The 17,135-nt window shown below is 46.5% G+C and overlaps 1 long non-coding RNA gene across 1 annotated transcript in view; it reads right to left on the reverse strand.

Moving 5' to 3' along the window:
- Nucleotides 1-302: 302 nt before the first annotated feature.
- Nucleotides 303-17,135, reverse strand: part of LOC121275670 — a 74,120-nt gene continuing 57,287 nt past the window's right edge. The window contains exon 3 of the long non-coding RNA XR_005942537.1: nucleotides 303-3,383. This is a non-coding gene — a long non-coding RNA (uncharacterized LOC121275670). The remainder of the gene's footprint in view (nucleotides 3,384-17,135) is intronic.

Here is a 17,135-nt window from a genome sequence, read left to right on the forward strand (position 1 = left end):
GCCCTGTCACATCCAAAAATTACCTAATTGTGGGACAATATATATCCATGTGATGTTCCATTTATACTGATGCCACTTCTGTTCACTGTATGTATCAATTATTTAGACATAGGCCTAGAGGAAGTGATGTTGAAATGTGCACATTCTATGAATGCATGCAATATTCCAAATTTGGGCTTATCAGTTCAGAAAACATTGGAATAGCTTGGTTTGACTAAAGATCAAATGACCTTAAGGCGCTTTCAAATATTCAGTTGGTCTTGCTAATAGCTTTGCAATGATGAGAACCTTCTAGTGAATAGTCAATATTCAAGCATTTTTTTTTATTTTCCAGCTTTGCTAATGGATACCTCTTTATGGTATACAAAAGTTGCACATACAACTATGTTGTTATATTTATACAATATTCATCTGTTGTTCTTTATTTATTTCATTGCTTCAGTCCCTCTAACTCTTCTTCATCACTGTTACATTGCCACTTTTGCAACTTATATAACATTGCTAGTAGTACACCTTTCTCCATCATTTATAGTAGCGTGAATTGAACACGAAAAATAGGTCCTGTAGAGCTCCGTCAGTTACTTCCCAAACCCACTTAGAACTTTATACCTTTGATACCTTCTTTCACCTTGATACCTTTATACCTTCTTCTTTCCATTACGAAGATCTAATCAGCTAATTTGCTATTAATTCCATGGGTTAGATTTTCTCTAGGGTGTGTTTTCTACCAAAGGTGAGTTGGGACAGGACCTAAGCTTGCTGCTCCAACTCTGCCATTGCCCTAACCCATTTTCTTGGATCTGGGCTGGTAAACCACACACACCGGGCTCCCATTAGGATTAATATAACTAAGAGGGACCCTACCACTGCAGGAACAAAAATACAGCAATACTGCAATGGGACACTGCTGGAGCACCAGAAGAGGAGGGGCAAGCCAAAAGGGATCCTAAGACCTGAAGATTTTTTTTTAGACTTCATACTGAGTCAAGATCTAGAGGAAGTATGGTTTGGGGCCGAAGAAAAGGGATAGGTGACTATATTGCTGCGCCGCATCCCAACAAAAGAGCCATCAGAAGGCCTTCCACTGCTTCCCAAGGACACCCACTATACTTCCCTGGTGGTGCCCGGAATCAGTGGCAGTACTGCTAGAAAGCAAGAAACTTTGTGCAGATTTCTAAGCCCACCTCCGTGACATCCGTTACATATGTCTAAGTTCAGCACTGGGGGTCCTCTTCGCTGGATTTCCACCCTTTTATGCTGCTACAGCCCTTCCTTTGGGTAGCATACTGGAGGAATGTTCAACCACAGGAATCTTAATCACTTCAACAAAATCTTATGACACGTACTCCAGTGCACCAAAACAATGGAGGTCTTATACTGAGATTTTTAAAAATCTGAATATTGACATTTTAGGTGTGAATTTTGACCGGTAGCATCAGTGGAGACAGCACTACTGAAGTTAAACATCCTGCTGGGGATTTGCACTGCACTGCCAATGGCTTCCAGAACTCCTGGCGCTTCACCACCAGCTGGAGAATGGCACTCAGGCAGGTGCGCCTGCAAGCGCCAGAGAAAATGGAACAGGATGAGGTCATGATGCTACAGAGCTCAACCAGCTGATGCGATGCCCATTTTCTAGATTTGGAGCACCCAGGTCCATTCAATGAATTTGCACATCACGCAACAAAGATCAAGCATTCAGCAGCACCAGCACTATTTAGAGGGCCAGTCAACAGGTTGCAGGTGAGTTGTTTGATTTACTTATGCCAGGGCTGAGTTACTGGAATTGCTGTGCTTTTTTTCTGGAGTTGGTTTCAGAGTTGGTGCTTACAATCAGCGAGTACAGAGGAATACCTGACTCAGTTTTGGGGACTATGGTTACAGCATTTCTGGTTCTGCAACAGGACCAGGAAACAGAGCAGATGGGGAAGCTGTGTGAGGAAGGAGGAGGAGGACTCTACAAAGAAGGCTGTACACGCCAAGGATTTTCTTGTACCTACACCTGAGGCAACCCAGGTTCAATAAGGAGGTGGTCAGTAAAGTGTGCCACCTCTTTCCAACCGACCTGGAACCTCACACCAAGGCGAGGACAACTCTGCCTGTGACCATAAAGGTCACCATCGCCCCCAATGTTTACATCTCACAGTTGGGGAATGGGAGACATTAATACTTCCCAGTATGCCATCTAGGATAGCACGATCCCAGTGATGCAGAGTGTACAATCGGCAGCACCCATGTGTTTTTGCAGGCCCCCATGTCAGTGGGGAGAGGCTTAGGAACTGCAAGATCTTCCATTCCTTAAATGTGCAGTTGGTGTGTGACCCTTCCTAGATCATCATTTGGCGAATGCAGCCATGATGAATTCCTCCTATGCCAGTCAGCCCTAACCACTGTCTTTGGCCTTCCTAGAGGAACCAGAGGCTGGCTGCCCGGGGACAGGGGCTAATCTCTTTCTACATGGCTGGTGATTCCCCTCCACAATCCCAACACTTGAGTAGGGCAGGCCTGCAAGAAGCACTTGGAACAACACTTCTTATGCCTTGATTGCCCAGGAAGCACTGCATTCCAGTCCAGCCCAGAGTGGATCTTAAAGTTTGTGGTGGTTGGCTGCGCTCTATACAACTTCACCATTATGATGGTGCAGCCATTATCGCCAGGATCCAGAGGCCAACTCAGTAGGAGAAGGAACAGGAGGAGAAACAGGAGGTGTCAGGGAGGAAGTATCCTGGACCCCTTGTCTGTGAGAGAGCAAATCATCAAGCTTAAATTTCAAGATATTAAGAGGATCAGATAGGGTAGATAGAGAGAAACTGTTTCTATTGGTTGAGGAGACTAGGACTAGAGGAGCATGGCCTAAAAATTAGAACGAGACCTTTCAGCAGTGAAATTAGGAAACACTCATACACACAAAGAGTAGTAGAAGTTTGGAACTCTCTTCTGCAAGTGGCAATATGATGCTAGATCAAGAGAAAATTTTAAATCTGAAATTAAGAGATTTTTGTTATCAGAAAGTATTCTTTGTTATGAGGCAAAGGCAGGTATATGGAATTAGGTCACATTATTCAATGGCAGGCTCAAGGGGCTGAATGGCCTTCTCTGGTTCCTATGTTCCCATGAAACAACTTCTCCACACTAATTTACCATTGTTCACCCTTACATCCAGCTGAGATGCCCCATTATAGTGTTCCCTTAGCCACCAGCCAATAATAAAAGCCACCCACAAAAACCTCTCCATAACATCTTTTTCCAACAACATATCCAATTTTACAACAGCATGGTATCACTGAATCTTGGTGCCTTCCCCTTGGGCTGGTGCTCCATTTTTCTTCACGCTCAATTTTCGATATGTCTTTTGCAACCTTCACTTCTCTGGTACGGTTTCCCTTTAAGAGAGAAAGCCTGCAATTAGGAGTTGAAGGCTAGCTGGACCAGATCCTGGCCTTGCATGCTCATAGGCCCTCCCTTATGCACACAACCAGCTAGCAGTACATGTTGGATGGGCTGCACATCACAATCAAGTAGGCAAATGTGAAATCGTTCATTTTGACAGGAAGAATAAAAAGGAAGCTTATTACCTAAATGGTGACAGATTGTGGAGCTCTGAGATTCAGAGGGATCTGGGTGTCCTAGTGCATGAATCACAAAAGGTTAGTATTCAGGTAATTAGGAAAGCTAATAGAATGTTATCATTTATTATGAGGAAAACTGATTACTAAGGTAGGGAGGATATACAGGGCACTGGTGAGACTACATCTGGAGTACAGTGTACAGTACTGGTCTCCTTATTTAAAGAAAGATGTAAATGCATTAAAAGCAGTTCAGAGAAGGTTTACTAGACTAATACCAGGAATGGGCGGGTTGTCTCATGAGGAAAGGCTGGACAGGTTAGGCTTGTATCCGCTGACATTTAGAAGAGTAAGAGGCAACTTAATTGAAACCTTTAACATCCGGACGGGTCTTGATAGGGTGGATGTGGAGAGGATGTTTCCTCTTGTGGGAGAATCTAGAACCAGGGGTCACTGTTTAAAAATAAGGGGTTGCTCATTTAAGGCAGAGATAAGGAGGATGTTTTCTCTCAGATAGTTGTGAATCTTTGGAACTCTCTTCCTCAAAAGGTGGTGGAAGCAGAGCCTTTGAATATTTTTAAGGCACAGCTAGATAGATTCCTGATTAACAAGGAGATGAAAGGTGATCGGCAGGAATGTGGGATTGAGGTTACATTCAGATCAGCCATGATCATATTGAATGGCAGAGCAGGCTTGAGGGGCCGAGTGGCCTACTCCTGCTCCTATTTTGTATGTTCATGTGTTTGTATGTAAATGAGGAGAAAGCACAATATTTATGTGCTGCCTAGTTCCACAGTGAATGGCTTAGGCAGGTCGCAAATCACAACCCAATACCAAAATGGGGTAATCAAATTTTTATCCCTTTGTTTTCTTTATTTCAGTTAGTGGCAAAAAGCCTGTTTTTCCTGATTCATAATTTTATAATTATGTTTAAATTGCCCTGAAAATAGAATGCAAATCAATGGCCCATTAGCTGCTGTCAAGGTAATGTCAAGGTTATCATGTGGTGCAACAACTTCAGGTAGATTAAACATCCAAAAGTTGCCATCTAAATTGCATAGCTCTGCCTTCAGCTTCATGAAAATGGCATTTTGCCATTTGGTTCACCATTGAAATGCATTGAACAGTGTGAAATACAATATTTTCACAGGAAATGCAAAATAAACTCACTGCAGAAAATTAGAGCTGGTCAGAGCTGACACAAGGAGCCTGTTTTAGAGTCATTTAAGGTCCGCATATATTTAATTAAGCCTGCATTAGCTGCCAGAGACTCTTTTAATGATGTGTTAATTGTTAATTACCTCTAATGAACGGCTCTGGCACCAAAATTTAACTATTACAAGTCACGTTCCTTTGGGTTTTAATTGTTATTGGAGATTTTTAAAGTGTGAAATTTAAAATAACAATTTTAAAATTTTCTGTCTCTTTGTTCTCCCTCTTAATCCATTACATTTCTTTCTGCGCCTGATTCAACATTGAATCACTCTCTCTAATTTACACTTCTATCTCAGTCCTTATACTGTTAATTTTTCAATCCTTCAATGATAGGTTAAGGAGAAACATAGTTGCTTGCCCTGCTCACTCAGGTCCCAGGTGCCCATTTTTCCTTGCTGTGCCATTATCAGCCTGCACATTCAGCAACTTGCCTTCCAAAATATCATCACAATTAAATGACCAAGGGCAGATGCTGTTAGATTCACTCCTACAGCAAATTGTGGCTCATGGTATTTAACAGAAGCAGTAGTATGTCAAATAACTTAACTTTTGATATACATTAGCATTTTTGACAGGAATATGGTGGACTTAGATGATGGAAAATCTATTTCGTAAAATTATGTATTTATTCTTCATTTAGTTAATTGTTTTGACATGGAATTGATGTGAAAATTCCATTAGAGATTTCTCTTGGATGGCTCCCTTAATATTCCTCAATGTGTTGCCTGGCGATAGTCGTCTTGAATACAGGAAGGCGTATAAATGTTCTTGATATGTAATTTCTTCTCACCTGATTAAAATAGTCAAAATAACATCAGCTACTGCTTTGTTTTATCACAAAAACACATTGCTATATTTCTGGTCAGTGGATTTGAAAAATAGGATGCAGAGGCATAGAAATAATAGAGTTTTCTTGTCAATTTTTATTTGCCATTTCTCTCATGGCCTGATTGTTAATTATTTCAGACACCATGGTAGCATTATGATATACTTGTGCATATTGACTTGTGGTGCAGTCAGCCAGCATGTTTCATGACGCCACTTCCAGTATCAAGGGCTGGAAATGTCAAACAAATATTTAACTAATATAGCAACGTTTATTTTATTTTGTTAAGTTCCTAAATGAGATGTTATTAGCCTGAAGCATTGGTATATTAAAATACATTGTCAGCAACTGCAGGTTTTAAATATTAGCTTTTGAAACAATTTGTGACAGCCTGCCATTCTCACAATATCAAAATGGGGTCCTGATTTTGCTATGACTATTGGAATGTTTATGTGTTTCTGTGCCTGTGTGAGTGTGAATTGGGAGATGGATGAATAAGCACACTTATAGTATCCACACTAGAAAATACAAATGAATTTAAAGAATTAAAATGTTCTGAATAAGAGTGTCTAACCCTTTGCGAGCGAATTATCTTTAAAAAAAATCAAAGGAAAAAGAGTTGATCTACTGATTAGTGACTCTTTCATGTAGCTTCACAGAATCATTATGAGCGTATTTTACAGGGTGCTGTATTCCCTGCCCCTCACCTTCCCCCAGCCCTGCTCCCACCACCACCGAATAAAAAATCAGTAGTTAGCCTGTCCATCAAGAAGCCAGCTGCCCTGCAGCCATTTTACACGGGAAGCTTTGTTAATTGCCTAATGTCAAGACTTCTGCCCTCAGCTGGGGAGAAAGTTCCACTTTAGAGAACTGCCGGCCAATCCGATTGGCCAGCAACTCTGCATTCCCAGCAATGCCAGGTTTGAGCCTGGCCACTGCTGAGAATACAGACAGTTCCCAAAAAAGAGGAGATTATGCAGCTGGACTTCAAGGTAATTTTAGGATATTGATGGGTCCTGGCTGGCAAGTCCCAGTGGGGGGATGAGAGGGGTGGGGCTGGGTTTGAGAGGCTGGGGTGGAGAAGGTTTAAAGGGGGGTATGAACTGTAGGGTAAATTGTAATAAACTTGGATTACTGGGCAGGTTTCCTGTAAGAAACAGTAAACTTTATTTACAGACTCCTGATGAGGCTACATGCTTGTTCCAAGACCAAGGCTAGAAAGCTCTGTCCCGTCAAATTCCCCACGCTTAGGGCTGATTCATCACATGATCCCCATAACAGTAAGAAATGGTTTAACTTACAATTACTACACTCCAATTTTAACTTTGTTTTACAGCCCTTTTTTACAAGAATATCTTAACCCATATTATATACAGATCATGCCATTAGAAATTTAGACTTAGAGGTTTCTGGATTCGGGTAGAGTGACAACTCTACAACTGTAGGTCCTTCTATTGGATCGACTTGCACAGGAACTGCAGCATCAAGGACATTCTGAGACAATGGCAGTTCAGAATTATTTACTTCAACAGAGACATCAGTATGTCTATTCTTTGTTGATCTAGCACCTCAGGGGTTGAAGTTTCGCTACAATTTCAGGTGCATTAACTGGTTGTTGGAGGGTTTCTCGACTTCTGAAATGATCCACATGTTTCCTAATAATCCTGTTTTGTACTTCTATTTGATAAGATACTCATTTGTGGACTGAGGGCGTTTGCATTTGCTATGTGCACACGCGGACAGTACATAAAAGTATAGTCCTATGCCAACAAAATTAAAGGCCATTTGAATTCTAGCGGAGGCTATTGGTCAGATTGCCTTGTTTTCACGAAACAACCCTAACAGTGGTTTGTGATTTGACACTATGGTGAAGTGTCGTCCACGTAAATATTGGTGGCAATTTTTTACTCCAAAAACAATGGATAAGCCCTCTTTTTCAATTTATGAGTAACCTTTCTCGGCTGCAGAAAGGGTTCTGGATAAAGATCCATCCTCCATCTTATGTGACAATACTGCTCCCACTCCGTAGGAAGGTGCATCACAAGTGAGTATCAATTCACTAGATGGGTCATAGCGCACTAGCAGACATGAGGAGTGTAACAGCTTCTTGACACTTATGATGGCTTCCTCTTGCTGTGCCTTCCAGGACCATTTGTGTTTCTTCTTCAATAATAAGTGTAAAGGGGCTAACACTGTAGATAGATTAGGCAAGAATCGAACATAATGGTTTACCATGCCCAAAAAAGACTTGGGGCAGAATTTTTAGTTTGACTTGCAGGGGGGGCAGGCCCTGCACATTTGCGTGTAAAATGATGCACGGTGACATCGGGTGAGCATCCTGATGTCACGCGCGCCATCGCGATATTTCGCTGGGCGGGTGCGCGATGAAGTTCAACGCGTGCCCGCCATTAATTAACGGGCTAGTTAAGGCCCTTAATTCGTCAATTGATGACTATTTTTAGGCGCCCGTGTGATCTTTGGGTCGGTGCACGGGCATAACGGGCAGGCCGGTAAGAGACTTTTCTATGAACCTCATTCACGGCCGGGATAAGAGGGCTCAGTGGGCTTGTCAGTCTGCTTTGTGGAGTATTTATTGGAGAAAATATTTTAAACTTGCCTGTGTAATCTGTAGCAGTTCAGAATGAATTCCAGCAACATTCTGTGTACGTTGAACCTTCAGGTCAGTACTCTGAAGTCAGTAATCTTGACTGGACCTGCAGCTTTCCGGAGGCCTCCCCTTAGCCCAAGTATGGGTTCTGACATGGAGGCAGTTCCTCTGAGAAGGAAGGGAGGGCTAGAATGAGGAGGAGGCCAGGAGTGCACATTCAGCCTCCAGGGGAGCCACCTTTGGGAGTATGGATGCAGGCACAAGGGGTGCAGGGCCAAGAGGTAGTACAAGGTGGGAGGGGCCACAGAAGACCCCACTATCCTGCAGCCAGGGTATACAGGCAGTGAAGCAGCTAGCTCAATATGACTGAGGTGCAGTGCCAAAGGAGGCTCCGACTGTCAAGGGAGTCAGTTACCTCCATCTGTCAGATGATAGGCCCTGAGATCTCCCCTGACTGTGTGGATCGACACCCCATGCCAGTGGCTCTGAAGGTCACAGTTGGCCTCAACCTCTATGCCTCTGGCTCCTTCCAGGGCTCGGTGGATGATCTTTGCGGTGTCTCTCAATCAGCTGTCCACACTTGTGTCAAGCAGATCATAGATGCTCTGTTCAGGCATGCATTGACCTTCACCCACGTCTGCTGGGACCAGGCAAGCCAGGCACAGTGAGCCAGAGGCTTCACAGCCATTGCTGGCTTCCCCCACTTCCAGGGTACATGTGGCTATCAAGGCACCCGGTGCCTTCGTCAACAGGAAGGGTTTCCACTCCATGAACGTGCAGATAGTGTGAGATCACAGGATGCTGATTCTACAAGTCTGTGCAAGGTACCCAGGCAGCTCCCACGACGCCTACATCCTCAGACACTCCCAGGTGTCGGGGATGTTCAGTGCTCCGGATTGGCTTGATGGATGGCTGCTGGGTGATGAGGGCTATCCCCTCAGAAGGTGGCTCATGACGCCTCTCCGCCATCCAATATCACAAGTTGAGCAGTGGTACAATAGGAGCCATGCCTCCACAAGAACTGTGGTGGAGAGAGCCATCGGTTTTCTCAAGATGTGCTTCCTATGCCTGGACCAGGGGGCATACTTTAGTACTCCCCAGATCGTGTGTTGGTGATAGTGGTTGCATGTTGCGCTCTACACAATCTTGCACTGGAAAGGGACGATGATGGCATTGACGCAGTGTATGCAGCTGCACACGATGAGTCCAGCATTAATTCTGAGGACGAGCAAGCACAGGGGAATGCTGAGGGGGTAGATGCTGACCCGGGGATACTCCAGGGAGGCAGAGACACCCAACAAACCTTCAGCTAGCACAACACAGATGGATCAGCAGGACCAGTCTTGCCTGGCGCTTCCATACTTGGCACCTAAGTGCTAAATCTGTCAGGTCATCAGAAGGAACTATGGGCCTTGGGCATAAACCTGAAAGTTCAAACAAACACTCATGACATTTCTCTTAAACATACACATGCAGAACAAAGGAACCACCCTCAGCTATGGTCTCACATCTGATTTTTATTCTAAACATCAGATGTTCTCACAATTCCAAAACAAAATGTTAAGCAAGCAAAAAAAATTATAAGGACCTAATCTTGGGCCAACACAAAAGTACCAGTGAAAAACACGTGGTGTGCCTATTGTGCCTTATGCTTTCATTTATGGGTGCTACGTCTTGGTGCTGTCCCATCGCTCGGAGTGGCAACTGAGCCAGCCTGCTGACTCTGCTGTCCTGTTGACCTCAATGACCTTGGCGGTCGTTCTCTGGCCCGTGAAGCCTGTGCTGGGCCCGCCTGGAAGGGATCTGCCAGTTGCACAGCTGGCAGCTCCCCAGTCGTTGCAACCTCACATGATGAAGCAGTCACTAGGAGAAGGGTGGAGGAGCTGGTGGCCTCATCCGGAGCGCCATGAGAGGAACCCGCAGATATGACAGGCAGCTGCTGCTCCAACATGAGTTCACCTCAGACCTACCTGCACAACGTGGATGGATGGGCAATGAGCTAGGAAACTTGAAGCCCACACCATCTCCCACATTGGCACTGACCAGCTGTGGCCACTGGTGCTGTGATGGCTTTCAGGTCCGAGCGTAACCCCAGGGGGACATGATTGTTCTCCTGGAGGCACCTCTCCACAAGAGTTGCCACTCTCTCCATGGAGGAAGCATGACGCTTTGCCATCAGTGATGCTCCATGTGGACTCCTCCACCACAGGCACCAAGCGAAGCATAGCCTCATGTATCACATCCAGATGCTCCCACACACCCGTCCACATTTCCTGCATCTGCTGCATCGCAGATGCCCCCAGAGGCACATCATCAGGCACTGACTGAGCATGTGCCTGGTCCCCTGCAGTCTTCCGGCTGCTGGCACCATCGGCACTCTCTGTCTCTGCCAGCTCCTCCAGCGATTGTGAAGTGCCCTTTCCACTGTGCCCTGGGACATTAGCCGATGTTCCAATGCCCACTGAGGTACTAGTATCTGCGCTGGTGCCTGCCTTGCAGAAATGGTGTGATGCAGGTGATACCTGAGGGCCCTCAGGTGTGAGAGGGGGCATCTGCAGCTCTTCCTGCCAGCCATGCTCTGATGATGCTGTAATGAACAACAAGGACAGTGGATCACACTTCATCCCTTTCCCCCTGGCTCAGTATGCTCTCAACCTTCCAGAACCAATGGACACAAATATTGGAGGGGTGGCAAATAGTGAGGAGGATGGTCTTACATTACAGGTGGATATAGGCGGGCTAGTCAGTGGCCGAAGGAATGCCAAATGGAATGTTATGTGGATAAGTGTGAGGTGATGCACTTGGGCAGGACAAACAGGGCACCAGAATACACGATGAATGGTAGGACCTTGGGAAGTAATGAGGATCAGAGGGACCTTGGTGTGCATGTCAACTGATCCCTTAAGGTAGCGGGCAGGTACATAAGGTATTTAAGAAGGCAAATGCCATATTTGCCTTTATTAGCCGAGGAATAGAATATAGGAGAAGGGAGGTAATGTTCCAAGTGCAGAGATCGCTGTCTTGGCCACAGGTATAGTTCTGCATGCAGTTCTGAAATGTATTTCACAGGAGGGATGTGATCGGAGTGGAGAGAGTGCAGAGATCATTGACCAGGATGCTGGCTGGGCTGGAGAGTTTGACTTATGAGCAGAGATAGCATTGACTGGGGCTATTTCCCCTGGAGCAGAGGAGATTGAGGGGTGACATGATTGAGGTGTACAAACTTATGAGGGGCATAGATAGAGTCAACAGAAAGGAAATTTTCGCGTTGGCAGCGGGATCAGTAACAAGGTGGCATAGATTTAACGTAAGGGGGCATGAGGTTTACAGGGGATGTGATGAGCAACTTTTGCACACAGAGGGTGGTGGGAATCTGGAATGCACTGCCTAAAAGTGTGGTAGAGGCAGAAACCCTCCTAACATGTAACAAGTATTTGAATGTGCACTTGCCATGCCATGGCATACAAGGCCGTGGGCGTAGTACTGGGAAGTGGGATTAGAAGACTTAGGAACGTGTTTGACCCGCGCATCCCCGACGGGCCAAAGGACCTTTTTCTATGATCCACACCTCTGACTCTATCACTCTGTGACCAAGCAATGGTGCAACAATAACAAATTTAACAATCATCAGTTCTATGAATGTTGGGGGGACATTGCGGATCTCGCTGTTGGCCTCAAATACCTGGCTGTTCCACCCCAGCCTCACCGACACCAGTTGTCCTGGGTGAATGGCGCCTCTCAAGCTCCAGGGACTCCTGCTCGAAGCGGCTTAACATGAGGAGGTGATCCTAGCGCCTCCTGTCCTCAAACGCTCTGAGGCATTATGAGCATTCTTCTCCTGAGAAAGAGGGAACACCATTCATTGCGGCTCTTTAAACATGGACTCTGCACACGCACGCCACACCCCAACCACAGTGGGACATATCAGGCCTCCAGTGCCTCCTCTTCCCGCTACATTCACACAAAGATAGTACACCCGCTCCCAATGGCCACCTTGGACACACTCCATTCTCTCAGGTCCAACCCTGACATTGTCATCAAACCCGCTGACAAGGGTGGTGCTGTTGTTGTCTGGCGCACTGACCTCTACCACGCGGAGGCTGAGCGTCAACTCGCAGACACTTCCTCCTACCTCTCCCTGGACCATGACCCCACCACTGAACATCAAGCCATTGTTTCCAGGACTGTCACTGACCTCATCTCCTCTGGGGATCTCCCTCCCACAGCTTCCAACCTGATAGTTGCCCAACCTCGGACGGCCCGCTTCTATCTCCTACCCAAAATCCACAAACAGAACTGCCCCGGTAGACCGATCGTCTCAGCTTGCTCCTGCCCCACAGAACTCATTTCTCGTTATCTTGACTCCCTTCTCTCTCCCCTTGTCCAGTCCCTTCCCACCTACATCCGTGATTCCTCTGACACCTTACGTCACATCAACAATTTCCAGTTCCCTGGCCCCTACCGCTTCCTCTTCACCATGGACGTCCAATCCCTCTACACCTCCATCCCCCACCAGGATGGTCTGAGGGCCCTTAGCTTCTTCCTCGAACAGAGGCCCGAACAATCCCCATCCACCACTACTCTCCTCCGTCTGGCTGAACTTGTTCTCACGCTGAACAATTTCTCCTTCAACTCCTCTCACTTCCTCCAAATAAAAGGTGTGGCTATGGGTACCCGCATGGGCCCCAGCTATGCCTGTCTCTTTATGGGGTATGTGGAACATTCCTTGTTGCAGTCCTACTCCGGCCCCCTTCCACAACTCTTTCTCCGGTACATCGATGATTATTTCGGTGCTGCTTCATGCTCTCGTCAGGACTTGGAAAAATTTATTAATTTTGCTTCCAATCTCCACCCCTCCATCATTTTCACGTGGTCCATCTCTGACACTTCCCTTCCCTTCCTTGACCTCTCTGTCTCAATCTCTGGTGATAGACTGTCCACCAATATCCATTACAAACCCACCGACACCCACAGCTATCTCGACTACAGCTCCTCACACCCCACTTCCTGTAAGGACTCCATCCCATTCTCTCAGTTCCTTCGCCTCCGTCGCATCTGTTCCGATGATGCTACATTCAAAAACAGTTCCTCTGACATGTCCTCCTTCTTCCTTAACCGAGGTTTTCCACCCACGGTCGTTGACAGGGCCCTCAACCGTGTCCAGCCCATCTCCCGCGCATCCGCCCTCACTCCTTCTCCTCCCTCCCAGAAACATGATAGGGTCCCCCTTGTCCTCACTTATCACCCCACCAGCCTCCGCATTCAAAGGATCATCCTCCGCCATTTCCGCCAACTCCAGCATGATGCCACTACCAAACACATCTTCCCTTCACCCCCCTTATCGGCATTCCGTAGGGATCGCTCCCTCCGGGACACCCTGGTCCACTCCTCCATCACCCCCTACTCCTCAACCCCCTCCTATGGCACAACCCCTTGCCCACGCAAAAGATGCAACACCTGCCCCTTCACTTCCTCTCTCCTCACCGTCCAAGGACCCAAACACTCCTTTCAAGTGAAGCAGCATTTCACTTGCATTTCCCCCAACTTAGTCTACTGCATTCGTTGCTCCCAATGTGGTCTCCTCTACATTGGAGAGACCAAACGTAAACTGGGCGACCGCTTTGCAGAACACCTGCGGTCTGTCCGCAAGAATGACCCAAACCTCCCTGTCGCTTGCCATTTTAACACTCCACCCTGCTCTCTTGCCCACATGTCTGTCCTTGGCTTGCTGCATTGTTCCAGTGAAGCCCAACGCAAACTGGAGGAACAACACCTCATCTTCCGACTAGGGACTTTACAGCCTTCCGGACTGAATATTGAATTCAACAACTTTAGGTCGTGAGTCCCCTCCCCCATCCCCACCCCCTTTCTGTTTCCCCCTTCTTTTTTTTTTTCCCAATAAATTATAAAGATTTTCCTTTTCCCACCTATTTCCATTATATAAAAAAAAAACCCACTAGAGCTATACCTTGAGTGCCCTACCATCCATTCTTAATTAGCACATTCGTTTAGATAATATCACCAACTTTAACTTTAACACCTATGTGTTCTATTGTACTATTGTTGTTGACATCTTTTGATGATCTGCTTCTATCACTGCTTGTTTGTCGCTACAACCACACCAACCCCCTCCACCTCTCTGTCTCTCTATCTCTCCGCCCCCCACACACACACCTTAAACCAGCTTATATTTCAGCTCTTTCCTGGACTCGAACTCAAGTTCTGTCGAAGGGTCATGAGGACTCGAAACGTCAACTCTTTTCTTCTCCGCCGATGCTGCCAGACCTGCTGAGTTTTTCCAGGTAATTCTGTTTTTACCTTGGACACATTCTGCTTCCATCACTTTAGGAAACACATGGTCTTTGTTCCCATAGCAAGGAGGCACAACTATGTGCAGCATCGAGGGCAGCAGATGGCTCTTGGCCACGAAACCTTGAGGCTCCCCTCTCACCTCATCACCCTGAATAGGACATGTGCTGGAGCTCTGAGTATGTGCCAAGCTGCATCTCCTGCGGGTTGCCCCAGCCCAGCTATGTGCGACTAAGAGCAATACATGGTGCAGGGGGAACTCATCTCCTCATGAACCACTCAGGCTGATCTAAGCATGGGCACTATCTGCTTGCCCACCCAGCTAAGGAAAAATGCCCAACATGATTCAATGCAGTCACGACAGTAAGACTTGGGGGGAGGCCACAAAGGCTAAGGCTACCTGCTGGGTTAAATGCCCAGTGCCAACATGGTATTCACCCTGCCGGAGCACAACAAATCATTGAAGCAATTACGGCACTGGATCTGGGTGTGCCGCACCACGTCGCGGGAACTCACCACCTCCTCCCAGGCACGTTTGGTCATGTGAGGGAGCCTCCTCCTCCCATCTTGGGGGACCAGCACCTCCCGCCGTGCTGCCACCTCCTCAAGGAGGGCAGCAAGGCATTCATCTGAAAAGTGAGGGGCGCACTGGACCCCTGCTGGCCTACCCTGCAGCTTGCCCTGCCCCAGTGGCAGACCCTACAGCCAGGCCTTCTCCTCTGCCTTTCCCTCCAGTCTGGCCTGCTCAGCCTGTTGTTTGACCTCGAATTGGCCATTGTGAACAGCCTACAGGAGGCTGCCAGGCCTTCCTTTAAATAGGTCGCCATTGGACCCGGCGGTCTGTGCATGCCCACCGCTGCCCACTATTCACGGGAGTGGGGAAATATGCTGGGTGGGCCTTAATTGGCCTGCCTGTGTAAAATGGCAGCGCAGACCCGATCAGATCCACGACCACTCCAGCTCCACCCACTCGACAGACAGAAAATTCTGCCCATGAGCTCCATGACATCGGTATAAGAGGGCACTTCCTTGATTGCACTGACTTTCTCCTCTAATGGATGCAACCCTTGGGCATTCAACCTATGACCCAAATATGTAACTTCAGTCACTTGGGAAGTGCACTTATCTTTTTTCAAATGAATGCCAGCCTCCAAAAATCTCTTCAGAACCTCTTCAATGTTCGCCACATGTTCTGCTTCCGTGGATCCTGTGATTAGGACATCGTCCAGGTGCACTATAACTCGGGGAAGTCCTTGTAGTAAGCCCTCCATGGTTTTTTGGAAAATCACACAGGCAGATGACACAATGAAGAGTAGGCGTGTATACTGGTACAGGCCCTTGTGCGCGTTTATGGTGACATAACTTCTTGACGTGTTGTCCAGCTCAAGCTGTTGATACGTATGACTCATGCCCAGTTTAGTGTAGGATCTTTCTCCTGTGAGTTTAGCATACAGATCTTCAATCTTTGGTATTGGATATTTGTCTAATTTAGCCGTTTTGTTCACAGTTAATTTGTAATCTCTGCAGATGCGAATGGTTTGATCTGGTTTCATCACAGGGACTATGGCTGCTGCCCATTCTGAAAACTGGACTAGCTGGATTATTCCTAACTTCTCCAAATGACATAATTCTGCATCTACCTTTTCTTTTAGAGCATAAGGCACAGACCTTGCCTTAAAAAAAAGGGTGTTGCTTCAGGATCCGCACATATTTTAAGCTTGAAGTTCTTTGATTTTCACTAACTCACCTCAAAATACTCTGTCATACTTTTTCAGCAACTCTGGAATTCTTCCAGTCCTGAAAAATTTCTGACCAGTTTTGTTTGATTTATTTCAACCAATCATGGCCCAGAAAGCTAGGTCCTTCTGTTACAATTATTGGCAGTGGAGCTGTCTGTTGCCTGTAGGATACAGGTACAGAAATGATGCCTTTCACCTGTATTCCTTCTCCTGTATATGTTTTTAATTGAACAGCGGTTTTCTCCAAACTCAATGGCTGGGTACCTTCTCTGAGGTTTTTAAAGATGTGTTCCCCCACTACTGTGGTCGATGCTCCTGTGTCAACCTCCATGACTAGAGGCTTCCCATTTACTTGAAGGGTAATGGCGATTGGTTCTATTTTCCTGGCCTTCAGATTGTATAGAGAATAGATATCAGTATCAGCAGCTTCTGGTTCATCTTGTGCATTTCATTCAACTTGACTTGCTGTCTGAATGGCTGTCTTGATCTCGCCCTGCATTGTTTTACAACATGCCCTTTTTTTGTGATAGTAGTGGCATTCTGCCTCTTTAAATCTGTATGCTTTGGGTACACGATTACCCACATCGGTAACACTTTTACATCTGAATTACTGGTGAGCTGCTTCCAGTATTTTACTTTGTTTTTCTAATGGTAGGGACTCTGTCCCACTTCACTGTAACCCCCTTGATCTTCACGCCAGTCCCGGTGGCAGGTTCCCACCTTACCGGCAGAACGGCACCATGTTGCACACTCTGTAAAGCCTGCAAGTCCCTCTCAGTACTCTCCATTGCTAGCGCTATCTCCATGGTGCACTTCAGGTCTATCTCAACTTCTGCAAGCAAATGGCACTGAAAGGCATCATTGTTTATGGC

Source organism: Carcharodon carcharias, chromosome 3 (genome assembly GCF_017639515.1).
Source record: "Carcharodon carcharias isolate sCarCar2 chromosome 3, sCarCar2.pri, whole genome shotgun sequence".
NCBI classification, from domain to species: Eukaryota; Metazoa; Chordata; class Chondrichthyes; order Lamniformes; family Lamnidae; genus Carcharodon; species Carcharodon carcharias.